This window comes from Sinohyriopsis cumingii, chromosome 7, assembly GCF_028554795.1.
Source record: "Sinohyriopsis cumingii isolate HCF-2022 chromosome 7, ASM2855479v2, whole genome shotgun sequence".
Classification (NCBI taxonomy): domain Eukaryota; kingdom Metazoa; phylum Mollusca; class Bivalvia; order Unionida; family Unionidae; genus Sinohyriopsis; species Sinohyriopsis cumingii.
In genome coordinates, this window is record NC_142967.1 from 48,583,975 (window position 1) to 48,600,850 (window position 16,876).

The window sequence follows — 16,876 nt, forward strand, 5'->3', positions numbered from 1 at the left end:
ATGAAATTAAACAAGAACAAAACAAAAAAACAACTAGAGCGACTACGGCAAAGTTTCCAAGAACATCTTTTTGATATAACAATTTCACGTAGTTAAATCATTAAACACATTGAAATATTAAATCAGCTTGTATCCGACATGAAATATATTAACCAGCGAGTAATTCAGGCAACAATTGATTTCCCTGATGATTTAGATGGCAACAAACACCGATTTTTAACTGCATACTCATTAACAGAAGTTACGCTATCGAATTATAAATTTCCCAGGTATAACGCAACCGAGTTAAAAAAATCAGTCAATGATGTAATCGATGAGCTCTTTCCCGATATACTTCCACAGTACAAAGAAACTCTACGACCAGCAACTGTTCTCCGGCACAACACTGGTCCACAAGGACACGTATCCCCGGAAATCGTAAATATAACCCCAGTGGTCGCAGTCAATCTTGTGTGTGATGTAATCGATGGAAGTTACAGCATGGACACAACAATGTCAAATCAAGCGCAGCAAGGATTTATTCTTTATTCATTCACACTGAAAGATCCACCTGGGTTTCTGATTGTACAAGAACCGATCAATCCAGTCTATCTACGATGTCATAATCCACTGTTATCAAGAATAAATTTCAAACTAATTGACCAATCCAGCCACTTGTTGGATTTGAGAAATGAGACGGCAAATATTAATTTATTTGTGAAATCGTGAAAATTTTCAATTTTTCATCTACGATTTTCAGGGATTCTAAGCGTGTTATCAAGAAAACAGTACCAAAAAAATAGTTCTCCTGATAGTCAAGGTGGATATTTCTTTTACTGACTGACTAGACCAAAGCTTTCAATCAGATTTCAGTAAAATATTATAAGAAATTTAATGTTTATTGAAAATCTATCAAACTTGTTAATTCTGAAAGTAAAAATATAGTCAAAATCGTGCAAATCGTCATATTTCAAAAAAAAAATATAATTTTTACTGATAATAGCACCAAAAATAATAATTCTCCTTCCTTGTCTTTGTGGACTAACATACTAATTTCACTTTCATTTCCATGACCTTGATAAAATCCTTGAAATCAACGAGTGTAACTTTCGTTTTCGATCGTTTCACGATCTGACATAATTTTTCTAAGTTAGCAGCAGGGAAGGTCTACAAACTTTTTGCTTCTTCACCATTCGATGGCCCCTACAAAAAATAATCCATAGAGACATTTATTTTCACTTTTAAGGGCTGCTAAGAGGGTCATTAATAGACTTGCATGCATATGGAAAACATCAGCGCATAGGCATATTGTTTTTGAAACAAAGCAGTGTAAATTGTCATAAATTAAAATCACTTACATGTAAATAATAATGAGTGTCGGAGAGTCACATTCTGCTAGATTAGCACGAGAAAAATTAGCTGCAATAAAATCGTATCTTCCTGTGAGAGAATCTCTCAAGAGAAAAATAAGAGCATACGAAGATGCAAAACGCGGATTTGGCGAATTGTCCACGGAATTATTCAGGCCCGTTACTGAGAAGACTGAACAAGTTTTGCTTGGAGATATTAAGGATCCTGAGGTGAGAAAGCGGGGAATTCTTCCTGTGTTAAAACAAATTGAGGAGCAAACTCGACCCGTGCCTAAACCAGCAACTGGGGAAGTAGCTCTGCAAGCGGAAGAAGAACAAGAAGAAGGAGCTCCTGGTGGAATTCCTCGAGCCGATAAATTCGCCGACGAAGTTGTTGAAAATATAAAGTCGATGAAGCTAGGTGAAAAAGTTAAATTTACCGCGGAAAATTATGATGTCAATCGAAGAAGAAAAGTTATGAAACCTGAACACGCCGAAGGTGTATCTCGTGAACAGTGGGCAAGATGGATATATTGTATATACAGAAATATCAGCTCGGTTAAAGGTGATGATCCTGATTATATTAATTTCATTGAAGCGGTAAATAATTATGCATCACAATCAAAAACAATATCGTTACCACCGCCTCAGTCTACACAGTTACCACCACCCTTCCCATCTGATTATTTTACCAGAGAGGCTATCGAGACTTTCAAGGACGAAGATAAATTAATTAACATCGCCAGATTTGGTTACGATAAAAGAAGTGAATATATGAAACCCGGATTTTTAGGCAAAGTGGACCAAAAAACTTAGCCTCAAGCGGTATATTTTGCTTCCAAGAAACAAAGAGCCATTCCTAAGGATCCAGGTTATGTAGATTTTAGAAAAAAAAATAACTCGACGAGAAGGGGAAGAACGGGAGCAACGAGAGAGGGAAGCTCGGCAACAGCAGGAAGAAGAAGCTCGGCAACAGCGAGAAGAAGAAGAAGAAGAAGAAGAAGAAGAAGAAGAAGAAGAAGATTTATTTGATTTACCAGTGGATAACTCGACGATACATAATGTTCAGGCTGCTAAATTTTTTAATACTAATGCTCTCGAAAGAATTAAAGATCCGAAAGAATTAGAAAATGTTGCTATACTCGGATATGAACATAGAAATGAATTTTTGAAGAAAGGACAAAGTATTGGCGATGATGACTGGATTCCTGCGTTATATTTTGCTTCTAAGGATCAAAATGTTGATCTTGAAAATATAGGATATAAAAAATTTAGAAAAAATATACTCGAAATGAGAAGGAAAATCCTTTCCCAACCTAAAACCGGCCGAGGTTATAATACAATCTGTCCTGATAGCGTTGTCAACGACGTATCTCGACTAGAAGTACTTATCGGAGGGAAACGAGCCGGAAATAACTCGCGTGAAATAATCAACGAAGCTTCAGATATTTGTCAACGATTATTTCGTGGCGGCGTCATAGATGTACACGTATATAGAAATCTCATCGACGAATTCATCGACGATCATAGCGATTAGATTATAGTAAATAAATAATGATCGTTCACAAGCATCAACGCAGACCGGCGCAAGTTCGCGTAGTGAATTCTCGATTGCCCGTATACAAGTACGTTCACGGCAACGGATTAGGCGATATCGTTACAAGTCTCGTCACGAGAATCGCCCCTAAAATTGGACCCGTCGCTAAACAACTTGCGATGAAAGCCATAGGAAAAATTGGTGAAACAGCTCTCTCTAAGGTCGGTGATTTAGTTAGTAAAGGTTACGAGGCTGTCAAGAGTAGAATATTAGATTTAGTAGGTCGAGGAAAGAAAAAACCGCCACCTGCGCCGGTTAAATTACCTAGCACCGAAGTTGTGCCTGGCGATATTAGTAAAATAATAAACGGCGCGGCAAATAAGAAATTAACGGAATTAGTAAATCAGGAAGTCGGTAAGGAAATAGCGCGTCAAGAAATAGCAAATTCGAGTTTTATATTAGGCAGCGGTCTTCGTTTTAGAAGATAATATTTATAATAAATGTTTGGCATCTAACGAGGCATTCGATATGGACGAACCTGTAAGTAGGGACATGTCAGTGCGTGATTATCAATTTTATTCGTATGATACAGGAGTACCAAATGCATCTGGTCGCGTTGAAATTCAAGTTCATGATACAACAAGATATTTTCTTCCATCTGAGGCGTTTATTGAATTTACTGTTGTTATAATGAAGACGGACAATACCGGCTACCCCCCTGATTTTAAGGTCGGATTTGTCAATAACGGCATTATGGCGTTATTCAGCAGCGTCAAATATATGATAGATGGAAAAGAAATTGAGACAATTAATAACGATGTTGATTTAGCCACGACAATTATTGGCCTAGCTAGATATTCAGACGATTTTACTAGATCGGCTGGCCCTAGTATGATGCTTGCCAAGGATAATTCTAACGCACCTGAAAGCGTTCATCTTGTTCACAGACGACCGAGAAATAATGCTGGTGACGCTAAAGCCGATGTTGAGGCGGTGGTTACAACCATCAACGGCAATTATAATCCAGGATTCGCCGCGCGAAAAGCTATGTTGGTGGGTGGTAGCAGGAGATTTTCTTGAGCAATTCCGTTATCGCATATATTTGGATTTTGCAGACATTGTAGAAAAGTAATTTTCGGAGCGAAACATACAATCGTCTTCACTAGGAAAGATAACAGCAATGACGCTATCTGGCGAGAGGGCGCTACCAATCCCGATGGTACCATCAATGAAGCCGCTGACGCCGTTAACGCTGGTAAAGTAGTGTTAAATAAATGTACGTTGTGGATACCAGCGATAACTCCATTTATGTTCGAAGATCAGAAATTACTATCATTCATGGAGCAGGGTGGTAAATCAATTATGTCATGGCTAACAACAACCACTGACAATATAAATACTAGTCTCGTTGGTGATTTTACCTGGCGTATTGCACCCCAGCAAGGCGTCTCTGCACCAAGACATATATTCATTGCTTTTCAAAGAGCTGACAGATATCATCAGCAGCGTAGTCATATGATATTTGATCATATTCATGCGACAAACATATCATTGAGAATAAACGGACAGCAGGAACCATCCGAGGAGATATCGGTTGATTTTGTAAATTATTCAACGGCTCGTGCATATCATCGCTTGCTGAGTTATATGGGGCGAGATCAAAATATTGATACGGGATTGCAAATATCGCAGTTAGATTTTAATAAATTTTACCCTATCTATTATTTTTCATTGGAACATCTTGATTTGATAAAGCAGTCCGTTGTCGATGTATATTTCAAAGCTAGAATTGACACAGGTGTAATCAATCATAAAGTAATTGCGGTGATACTTAGCGACAGAACTATGATTTTAGAAGGAGTTAGCGGCCGAATGAGAGTCATTGACGCACCAGTGGAGAAAATGTGATCTAAATTTAGATCAAACGAATTAATATAGAATGCCATACGATCATGTTAGTGTGACTCTGACTCCGGGTCAGGTAAAAAAAACTCCAATCGTCGATGACGAAAAAATGCGGGGTAAAATTAACGTTAAAAAACGCTCAAATTCAGGGTGGGCCAAATAAATTGTCATTAACTAAGACGCAACACGGACGTTTCATCGCGGCTAAATCGGCAAATTCAGGCGTTCACGTTAATCTTAGCCCTGGCGCCATCAAAGATATGATCAAAGTTGGTGCAATTTTTCCTTTATTGGCCGCCGCTGTTCCGTTATTATTAAAAGGCGCACTAACAGGCGGCCGGATTCGGAGCTAGTAAATTACTAGAAAAAATAACCGGAGGGCGATATGGTAAAAAAAAGGCGGCAATCTGAATCCAAAAACTTTAGAAATGCTAACTCACATGCCCGCAATCGCACGGGCAATATCAAGTCAGATACGTCCGAGATACGGAAGCGGCGTTTACCTGGGACGACCGAAATACGGACGCGGCTTAAAAATAGCATAACTAAGATGTCAAATTTAGATTTATCTAACGAAGCAGCGCGTAAAAAAATAAAATTCTTCAGAGGCGTGTTTATGCGAGATCAACTTCCTGATAAACCAAATATCAACGAGACCGGAATAATAAATCTCGATTCAAGTATTGGTCCCGGAACACATTGGGTCGCTTACGCGATAAATCCGCGTGAAGCTATTTATTTTGACTCATACGGACTAGCACCGCCGAAGGAATTTCTTAAATACACATCAAAGTTAAATGTTCCAGTTTATTACTCGACGCTACCTACGCAGACGCTGACGGATCCACCAATATGTGGGCCAGAATCAATTAACGTCCTTGAAGCAATTTCACATACAATCGATCCATATCGCAAAACATTACTTGAATATACGTCTAATAAATATGGTTGACATTTATGGAAGATCTGTATTTAAAAAGGGCGTAACTGATATTGATTTATCCAAATACGCAACCAAAGACGATCTTAATAATCTCCTATCAATAGCAGGAATAGATCCCGACGATGTTGTTATTTTTCAAGATCAACATGGTAAATTAAGAACTAGCAATGTTAAAATAACTGATATAATCAAGCGAGCCGAGTATGACGCGCACGTAAACGAATTTAATGCAATCAAGAAAGTCAGCGAGGACGTTGCGACGCTGAATAAATTGATAGCAAATATTAATTATTTGGTGCGTAACAAGGTTGATCTGTCGTTGTACGACGGAGAAATTCGTGATTTTAACGTAAAAATCGCCGAAAATTAACACGAAAATAACTGAAATTAAAACCACCGTTGATTTATTCGGTGGAGTCAGCGCGCTAATCCCTGGAATTATAACTAAGACGAGTTTTATTAAATTTCCGCCAGTAGCAACGCCGAATCAATTTATGAATTTAACATTCAGAACAATGTCGGGATCAGCAACATGGACGCCAGAAAATAACACGTTTACATACACAGCGCCAATTACAGGCCTGTATCAAATATACGTGCTATCCAAAGTGAGATTCAGAATAACATCTAAAAAGTACAAATGGCGACATGCCAGCGATAGATATCTCAGATTTTTAAATATTCCGCTAGAGAAAGACTCCGAAGAAGTACTCGAATTAGAACCACCAGAGAGGGTCGTAACAGCGTCAACCGATTACTGGTGGTGCGCAGAATTTATCGCCTAAATACCTTCATCATTTAGATGGACACAAAATTAATAATGAGCGACTACAGATACAATCAGGCTCGTTCGTGGCAAGATTCGCTGAAATTATCCGTGGATGCATACGCGGCAAAGGTAAAAAAATATCAACGCAGATTAGTTGCCATAGACGTAGCTGTGTATACGACAAGAGCGGTCATCGCTAGCGTTGGAATAATATTGTCCGCGGTAACAATGATGGCACCGGTCGTTGTAACTATCGCTGTTTCTGTATCAACGACGATAGCCGGCGTCGCTAGTATCATCGCGAAAAAAATATCTTCGTGCGCGAACACAAAGTTAACCTCGTACGTGAATAAATTAAATATAGCAACGAACGCGTACTCGAAATTATCATCGTTGCTCTCTGAAAGTCTCAATGACGGAATTATATCTGATTATGAATTTTCGTTAATGTTAAAGATTGTCGATATTAATAATGTCGGAGTTATCTCAGATTGTGACAAATACAACACCACCAACAACAACAATGATATCAGCAAACTCGACTAAACCTGAATTTAACATCAATTTTCCAATACCAATTCCCGTTAATGAAATTGCACTATTACAGTTGCGTGTTTATTATAGTTGGCCTAATATCAGATCAGAATCATTCGGTGAATTATTATCAAATAATATGCTCGTTTTCGCCAATAAAATTAAACCTGACGGTACTCCCGACTGGATCACCGTTGGATTACCAACTGGTAGTTACGAGATCGAACAAATAAATACAGAATTTATCTACAAGATAGCGAATATAACCGGCGATAAGGAACCTGGCATAAAAATATCTTTACACGAGCCAACGCTAACTTCGACGATTGAGTTAAAATCACCGTACATCGTCGATGTATATAAATCTTCGATTAGATCCGTGTTAGGTTAGCCTGAAAATATGCCGCCATTACCGCCAGTTCCGCTAGAACGTAAAAAATCTGATTACGTCACTGATAAAGGAAATTATCATGGAATTATTCCAACATACAGAGAAGAATTAAATAACCTCAGAACTCACACATTCGAGGCTATTATATCGATGGATGATGATGAATATTCATTTGACTTTTATGGTAGTGGAGAATGGGATATATCACAATTAAATGGTGGTGGTTTTCTTAGATGGGTCGGAGACTTGTTTTCATTACCTATACCGGATGTCACCAAAATATTTGAAGATATTAATCAAGAATATAAAAAGCAACTACAATTACTACGACAATATTTTCGGGAGTGTATTTTTAACATATTAGGATCATGTGATAAAATTATTTCGCGCGTAGAAATATTAAATCAGCTTGCATCTGACATGGAATATATTAATCAGCGACTAATTCAGGTTGTAGTTAGAATTATACAAACACAAGTAGATGCAGAAAAAGAGAGAGAGAGAAAGAATAGAGAGAAGAAAGATATAAAAAATGGTTAGAAGGAGGAAAAGTAGGAAAGTATGATGAAGAAGTATTATACCCCGCGATAGAGAGACAAAAATTAGACGAGGAAACACAAAGACGAAATTTTGAGGAGGAAAAACGAAAAAAAATACGAGCGATCGATTTTAGTATGGCATTCATGAACAAATACAAAATAACCGAAGAAACGCTGCCAAATTATAAATTCCCCGGCTATAAAGTACCTGAGATGAGAAAATCCGTCACCGACGCAGTTGATGAATTATTGCCGCAATTACACGACGCATGGAGAAACAAATTACCACCAGCGTCGATACTTAAACACGACAATGACCCAGATGGACAGGGAAGGCATATTTCGCCGGGCATCGTAAATATAAATAATGTTGTCGCGGTTAATCTTCACGCAGATATCATCGACGGTAGTTATAACGTAGACGCAGATGTATCAGAACGAGCGCAGCAAGGATTCGTTTTATATTCGTTTTCACCGGACGTCTCTCCGGGATACTTGATTATAAAAGAACCGGTCAATTTGTTTTGCTTGCGATGTCATAATCGATTATTATCGAGAATTAATTTCAAGCTAACAGATCAACAGGGACGTTTACTTGACATCCGCGGAGAAACGTTAAGTATTAATCTACTAGTGAAATCTTCATCTTTGTCCCTTGAAAAAAATGACACAAAAAATAGATAAAATACGGCAAAAAAATCAAATTTATTTATTTTTTTAATTCTCAGGGTTAGTTGGTAGTTAGAATCGAAGATTATTAATCAAGAAATTTGTACAATTTTAATAATTTGACGGGTCAGTTGGTAGTCAAAATAAAGTAAAATTGTGTAATTTTTCTTAATTTGACGGGTCAGTTGGTACTCAAAATCAATAAATTTATGCAATTTCAGTAAAAATAATAAAATTTCAGTAAATAAATAAAAATAAATAAAATATTTTCAGTAAATAAATAATCTGTGAAATAAAATAAATTTGTACAATTTCAGTAATTTGACGGGTCAGTTGGTAGTCAAAATCAATAAATTTGTGCAATTTCAGTAATTTGACGGGTCAGTTGGTAGTTAAAATCAATAAATTTGTTGAATTTCAGTAAAAAAAATAAAATTTCACTAAATAAATAAAAGTAAATAAAATATTTTCAGTAAATAAATAATTTGTAAAATAAAGTAAATTTAAGAAATTTCAGTATATTGACGGGTTAGTTGGTAGTCAAAATCAAGAAAATTGTTCAATTTCAACAATTTGAGGGGTTAGTTGGTAGTCAAAATCAAGAAAATTGTGCAATTTCAACAATTTGACGGGTCAGTTGGTAGTAAAAATCAAGAAAATTGTGCAATTTCAGAAAAAAAAAAATTTCAGTAAATAAATAAAATTTCAGTAAATAAATAATTTGCAAAATAAAATAAATTAATTTAGTAAAATGAAAAATTTATTGATTTTGACTACCAACTAACCCCTCAAAAACAAGAAATTTGTGCAATTTTGTTGTATTTTTTAAAAAAAATTGTTGTTTTTTCCTTGTTTTTGAGGGGTTAGTTGGTAGTCAAAATCAATAAATTTGTCAAAAAAATAAAAATAAATAATTTCAGTAAAATAAATTAATTTTCATTTACTAATTTTTTTAGTTGCCTAGCGCGGGTGTTAATAACTTTCCTTGATTCGTATTCTTCAGACAACTCTGATCTGATTCTTTCGAGGCCGTAGATAGCGGAACAAAATCCTTAATTTGTGCCTCATTGACGGATGCCAACGACTGATACATCGCTGATTGAATTTTCTTCATAAATTTATATTCGGACGGCAGGACTTATCTGTGATCGAGTTTATTTTGAACTAATATTTCATATTCAGAGACAATTTTATCTATGTCTAGATCTATATGTAAATTTATGTTTTTATTTTTCAAATCTTCGATAGCGTCGATTATATTATTAATATTTTCTTCGTTCATATTATAAATATTGTATCTTTAAGTAGAATAAAAAAAATCATTTTTTTGTAAGTAAATTTATTTTGTGAATAAAATTTAATCGTCAAGTATTACTGGAATGTAAGAAAATTCGATCCACACGCCAAGTTTATATGAATGCGCCGAATTAGTTATTTTTTTCCGCAACACATCGAACCGATGCTGAATTAATTCCAAAATATTTACCAGCAGCGTGCATTGATTGAAATACCATCTCCTCCTTAGTTTCTAAATTTGTTGATTTAACAGCCTTAGATATTCTGTATCCACCACCTGAACCGAATTTGCAATTTTCGCTTTGAGTGACCGCCCTAAGATTTGATAATTTATTATTCAAAATATCTCCGTCAATATGATCAACAACAAGCTTATCTTTGATAAGTCCGTGAAAACATTCATAAATGAATCGATGATTAAAATAATTTTTTTTCTCTTCGTTGGCGGTAAATTTAAAATAACCAAATTTGCTGATGACGCCGACGGATTTTTTTGTCTTGCAATTTCTGACAATACCATCTCGAGATGCTTCGTAGCCACTAATGATTGGATGAGTCCTGAATATTTGATTCATATACAATATTCTCATTGTTTAAATCATAATTTGTTTGAAATCTATTACGATAATCCTCTTCGCAAGTTATCACGTCATTGACGGACTTTTTATCATAATGTCTCTTTAGTTCTCGATAGCGCTTTCCACCGCATCGCAGGCATAATCGAGTTTTTCCTCGCGTGCCAACTTGACATTTCATACAACGCTGTGGTCCTAAACTGCCATACCGAATCGCCTGCATGTGAGCACCACAATATTCTTTTTTGCATGATTTATCGCAGTAATTTGTTGAGCCAACCGGAAGCCATTTACATTGATTCATTATTATTTAGATATTTGTTTAAAATATAATGAAATTATTTGATCTTGATGAGGCTGAATATGAGATTTACGAGGCTAATCAAGCCAAAGACGAATTTTTCAAGGACGGAGCGGTTCATGCATGGTCAACTTGGAAAACAAATTCGATCGATAATACGATGACCGATGAACGAGCCAAGAAAATAATCGATTATATTAGAAAAAATCACCCCTCGGAGAAGTTTATCTTTGGAATAAAGTTTATCGTGCAAACGCCAAATGGCGTATGGATTATTCGTGATAAGCGAGATCCTGTAATCGGAGGCAAAAAAACAATGTTATTCTTGATGCAAATAGCCGGCCTGGCTTATTATTAGGTATTGATAAACCGTATTATGTTAAGGCTTATCCGGTCAGCGCTGTTGTTTATGGAATTTATCTGCTAAATAATAATCCAGATGTAAAAAAATTACCCCCGATTAAGAAATCTTCAGTAATAAATTGCGTTGCCGAGCGCGTGATAGAACATATGAAAAATTCAAAACGCGGATCGGGATTGACTGAATTAAGATTAGCAAAGATAAATACATGGGCAGGAACGGTTGTTGATGGTGCGTCAATAAATGACGTAGCTGCGTTATCACGAAAGTTAAAATTTCCCATCGCGGTCAAAACACTATCGGGTGAAATTTTATATGATTCTCCGTATAAATCTCGTGGACCGTCGATAATGATTGTTGATCATAATTCTCATGCATGGTCAAGCGCGGTAACGATATTTCCGCGAGAACGCACGGTTAAATTCTTTACGGAAGACATATTTAAATTTATTAGTGAATTAAGTAAATCAGATCCAATTTCGGTTTGGTTATTCTCGAGCGAAGATAAATACGATCAATTTGTATTACCGCGCGGTGATATTTACAGAAATAAATCTCTACATGACTCAATGAGCGAATTAGCGTATAAATATTCAGCAAATCCAGAACAATTATTAACAAATTGTTTCACTATTCCGTCGGTTGCTGCTCACGCCGCTAGAGAAAAAAATTCATGGAAGCAAGTACGATGCGAATTTCTCAAAGATACCCAAATGAGTTGCGTTGAATATGGTCACGGAGAATTATGGAATACTAAATACGATTTTACAAATATGATATCCATTGATATGTCCGCGTGTTATCCAGGAAGTTTTCTAGGATATGGCGACGCTGCTGAATATTTCACTAAATACGGGCACCCCTGCAGTGAAATGACGCGAGTTGCGATAAATGGACCATTACCGAATTTTCCTTTGACGGGATTCGCACGCGTTACATCGTTTAAATTTGCAGATAATTTACATAAAATCTGCTATATTTGGTTCGGCAGACATTTCTCACAACGACGTTGGGTCCACATAGCGCTGTTGCAATATATGCTGCACTCGGCGATGTTGACGCGATTAACAGTCAGCGAGGCAATTATTTCGTATAAAAAACAAACTAATGTGTGGTTGCCAACGGATTGTGATAACGCCAAAGATATAGGAAGAAAAATAATAGGTAAATTTACTCAAGGTGGCTCCGTTGATCATAAACAACGTCATGCTAGGTTATTCATGAACGATGCGGAATTAGATTTTATTCTCAATGATACAACATCGAGAGGTGTATTTTGTGGCAGAGAAAATATTTTCGTCGATGGAACAAAGTTAGGTACCGTAGTTAATTATCTTGATGGAGAATCTCCTCAATATACACATTTAAGATCATAAATGCTCGCTTATGTAAGTATTAATTTACTTTCGATGATAAATAAATTCTCTGATATTGCAGTACGAGTAGCGACAGATTCGTTCTACATCGATGGTAAATATCTGTCTTTGGTGGAAAAATATCTTACCGAAGATGGTCCATGGGGCAACTGGAGAAAGAAAGATGAAGATATTCTTGATTATTGTGAAGACGCAGATGTCGAGGATCGTGATGAATTTCACCACGGAGATATCGAAGAAATATCTACGGAAGTTTCCGTGAGCGATCCAATTTCAAGGCATAAATTTGTGTATTTGAACGGACCCGGCGGCAGTGGTAAAACTTCAAGAGTGATAAAATTGTTTTCGAATTCAGATACAATTGTGTTGACGCCAACGCATACATTAGCACGAGAAACGAAACAACGCGGAGTTAAATCTTGTACTTATCACAGTTATTTCAAATGCAGCGGTGGTACATGGGATCCTGTGTGGATGGGCGATAAATATATAAATAAAATCATAGTTATCGACGAAGTTTGCACAATAAATTTGTCCACGTTGAAATTATTTCTAACGTGGTTATCGCAGAAAAATACCGCCGTGATAATGTGTGGAGACCATGGTCAACCAAATCCGATCGAAGGTGAATCACCGCATAACTGGCTTAAGAATTTTGTTGATTATTATGAAGAAATTGACGCCGATTATAGATCCAAGGATAAATTATTGACAGAATTTAAGAAATTAATTCGATTATAACCTGATGAAATTCAATGTATGGTCATGAGAAAATAATTAACGAGACACCAATGAGTGATTTTCTTAATTTATGGCGTCCCGATCATTTAATCGTCGCTAGCAGAAAAATAATTCGTGACGATCTTCAGGTAAAATTATTTAAGTTGCATCGTGAGAAATTTCCAACATTGCCAGTACCGTTATGTTATAGGCCAGCAGATACTCGAAAACAAAATATTGACGTAATTGTTTGTGGAGAAAAAAAGAATTTGGTGTTGACTGATATCGTTAATGTTAATATTGATTTCGTTAATGATATGCTGAACGTGGAAAAATCTCCGTGGAAATTGGGTTATGCAACAACGATACATTCATCTCAAGGATTAACTATAGAAAGTCAAGTTTGGATTGTCGATGATAGAATTATGTGGTCAAATTTAGTTTATTTAGCTGTATCTAGAGTTAGAAAATTGTCTCAGTTGGGACGAATTTTACTTAAGTGATTTTGGTGGAAATTGAGTATCGGCGGAAATTATTTTTAATTCTTCTTTGGTGAATCCGCGTTGAGGAGCAAATGGATCTAACGTGTACATAGCGGGCCTTCCAGATGACCTTGTCACAGCGGATATTTTATGTGAAGTTACGCTCCAGATTGGATCTGTTGCTCTTTTTCGGCCCCCTTCAGCTTCGCCTTGTTTATATAAATATCTAACTATGATACTACCTAATACAGGCTGTATTGAGAAATCTCGCCGCGTTGGCATAGTTGCTTTTGCAATAGCGACGGCCGGTTTCATTTTTATTGTTCGAGTTATTTCATTATTTATCGCGTTAATTACCCGAGGTAATCTCGATACCCACTCCTGAGATCGCTCGTCACTGATAAATTCCCTCGCGTACTGATATCCGAATAATCGCTCAGCGAGTGTTTTGTTAAATAGCTCAACGATCGCCTGATCTCGGTGAATTTTAGCATGACCGCGTCGGATATTGACATTATTTTTTTTCATAAGTGACGATACCGCATCAAGAAATTCCCTACCTGGATCAACCTGAAGAAGATTTGGCCATGTTAATGGCGATCGCGAATAAATATTGTTGAATGCGTTACCGACTTCGTTGGCTGATTTGGTTGCTAATGGTTCCGTTTCCTTATATCTGCTAGCGATATCAACGATAGTTAGTACGTACTTATATGTAACTCCGTCAACGATATCATGCGGAAGAAACATAATATCAGCCTGATGAACTTCATTAGGAACACTAACTTCGAAATGCGCGTAAGGTGGCGCTCACCAGATAATATGTACTTTTGAGAGAGTGACGTATGTAAGGTGAAGTAGTTCGCATTTAAAACATGCACAGTGGAGAGAATGTTTGCATACCTCTATGCTACATTAATGTGATGTGGATGATATTTCTTTTGGATATTGTACTTTTGGAAATTTTACATGATTTAAGCACACTGCTAACTAAAATGACTACTCCCTTGTGTTAAAAAATCAGTCTGAATTAGTCTAAAGTACACTATACATAGCAGCTATTAAAATAGGGAAAATGAATTTTGCCAGACTAGTCAATTCCAGCTTCTGAAAGTGCAATGAATGAATTACCAAATATATAAAATGTAAGAAAAAGTTATCGGCTCTTTTTTATACAATTGACCTCTGAAGTTCAGGAAGTGAAAATGACCAAGTAGAGCTAGCACTTTTTTGAAAGGTGCACATTTGAAGTAAGGCCAAGCTGTATACTCTATAACCCATAGTACACCCATCAATCATACACCAAAATAAAGGGAATTAAAGGTTCTTTGCATTATACCTAAGATATACAAGGTCTTTTTTAAATAGCCAGTATAACCAGTGAGGAAAGCCGGGGACATTCTTTTTCTTTAAATTCCTAACCCTATGCAAAATGCGAAACTGTATAGCGCCACCTAAGGTATTTTCTTAGGCGGCGGAAGATAAATTTGCCAGACGGCTTGCTTTGATAACCAAGAAGCTGCTACGGGTACTTTTACTTTGGTGGCCTTTGCGAGTTTGGTAATTGCAGATTTTCCTCGCCAGAATCCTCGCGGAGAATAGTATATTTCCTCCATTATTTATAACCTGCACCGAACATTAATTTGCCCTTCATTGCACCTTTGATTATCCATGTTGCTAATTTTTCTCTGAAAGATTTATCAGGAACGGCGTTTATAGCGTGAATTAATTTTACGTCAGCGAGATGCCTTTGTTCTAAATCTCCGCTACGATAGGCGAGATCATGAACGTAACATGCATCATCGATAGCGTTTATTGGATCTTCATCGGGTTTTGGTTGATCATTTTCTTCAAGTCTAATATCTAATCGCGTTCCGGGTCCGCAGTAATTATATCCGGGGACGTGTTTTTCTCCGGGATATTTTGCCCAAGGTAATCCGGGTAACTTACCAAGGGTTGCGGCGATGTCACCTCCGTATCTTTTTTTTAACAAATCTGAACTTGCGTGTGCCACATTTAACGCATGATCCCGTAATCGCATTTTTATTATTACGCGTCTTGACCTCAGCTAGGTTCTCCGTGCCAGTACGCGTGCGACATTTTACACAATATAAATCCATAATATATTATATCATGGATGTAATTGATTTTTCAGCTACAAAGAAACGCGAGCAAGTGAAACATCACGCGGCATTACCAAATTCGATCAGAATGATAATAATTGGCCCATCCGGATCCGGCAAAACACAATTGTTGTTAAATTTGATAATGAGATGGCTAAAATGGGACAAGTTGTATTTGGTTGCACCATCGGTTGACGATCAACGTTGTTATCAAGTTTTGAAGGACTTTAGCGACAATACGTCAGAAATTAGCGAAAATATTATAGAATTTATCACAGATATAGATGAAGCGCCATCCGTAGAAGACCTTGACGGAGAAATTAATAATTTAGTCGTATACGATGACGTAATGTTGGACAAACAAACGAATCCAGCTAGGATATTTTCTCGCGGCCGGCATAAAAATACAGATGTTATTTACGTTACTCAGCGCTATACTCAAATTCCAAAAGTTATCAGAGATAATTGCAATATTTTGGCGGTATTTAACGGTGTAGATACGCATACGCTACGAAATATTCACCAAACTTGGTGCAACGGCGACATGGATATAAATACATTTAAAAAAAATTTGTTTAGTCGCGCTCAGTCAACTCCACATGGTTTTATCACGATAAATTTACACGATCCACGATGTAGATATCGAATTGGCCTTGACAAAATATTTTAAAATCTGTTTCAAAAACAATATGCCTATGCGCTGATGTTTTCCATATGCATGCCAGTCTATTAATGACCCTCGTAGCAGCCCTTAAAAGTGAAAATAAAGGTCTCTATGTATTATTTTTTGTAGGGGCCTTCGAATGGTGAAGAAGCATAAAGTCTGTAGACCTTCCCTGCTGCTCTTAGTTGCCTCACACGAGTATTACTTATCTTCTTTGCTTCATATTCACTAGATAATTCTGACCTAATTTTTTCGATTGCACGAGAGAGACTGACAAATTCTTTTATCCGCGTTTCTTCTACCGTAACTAATGGTTGACACATAGACGTCTGAATTTTCTTTATAAATCTATATTGAGATGGT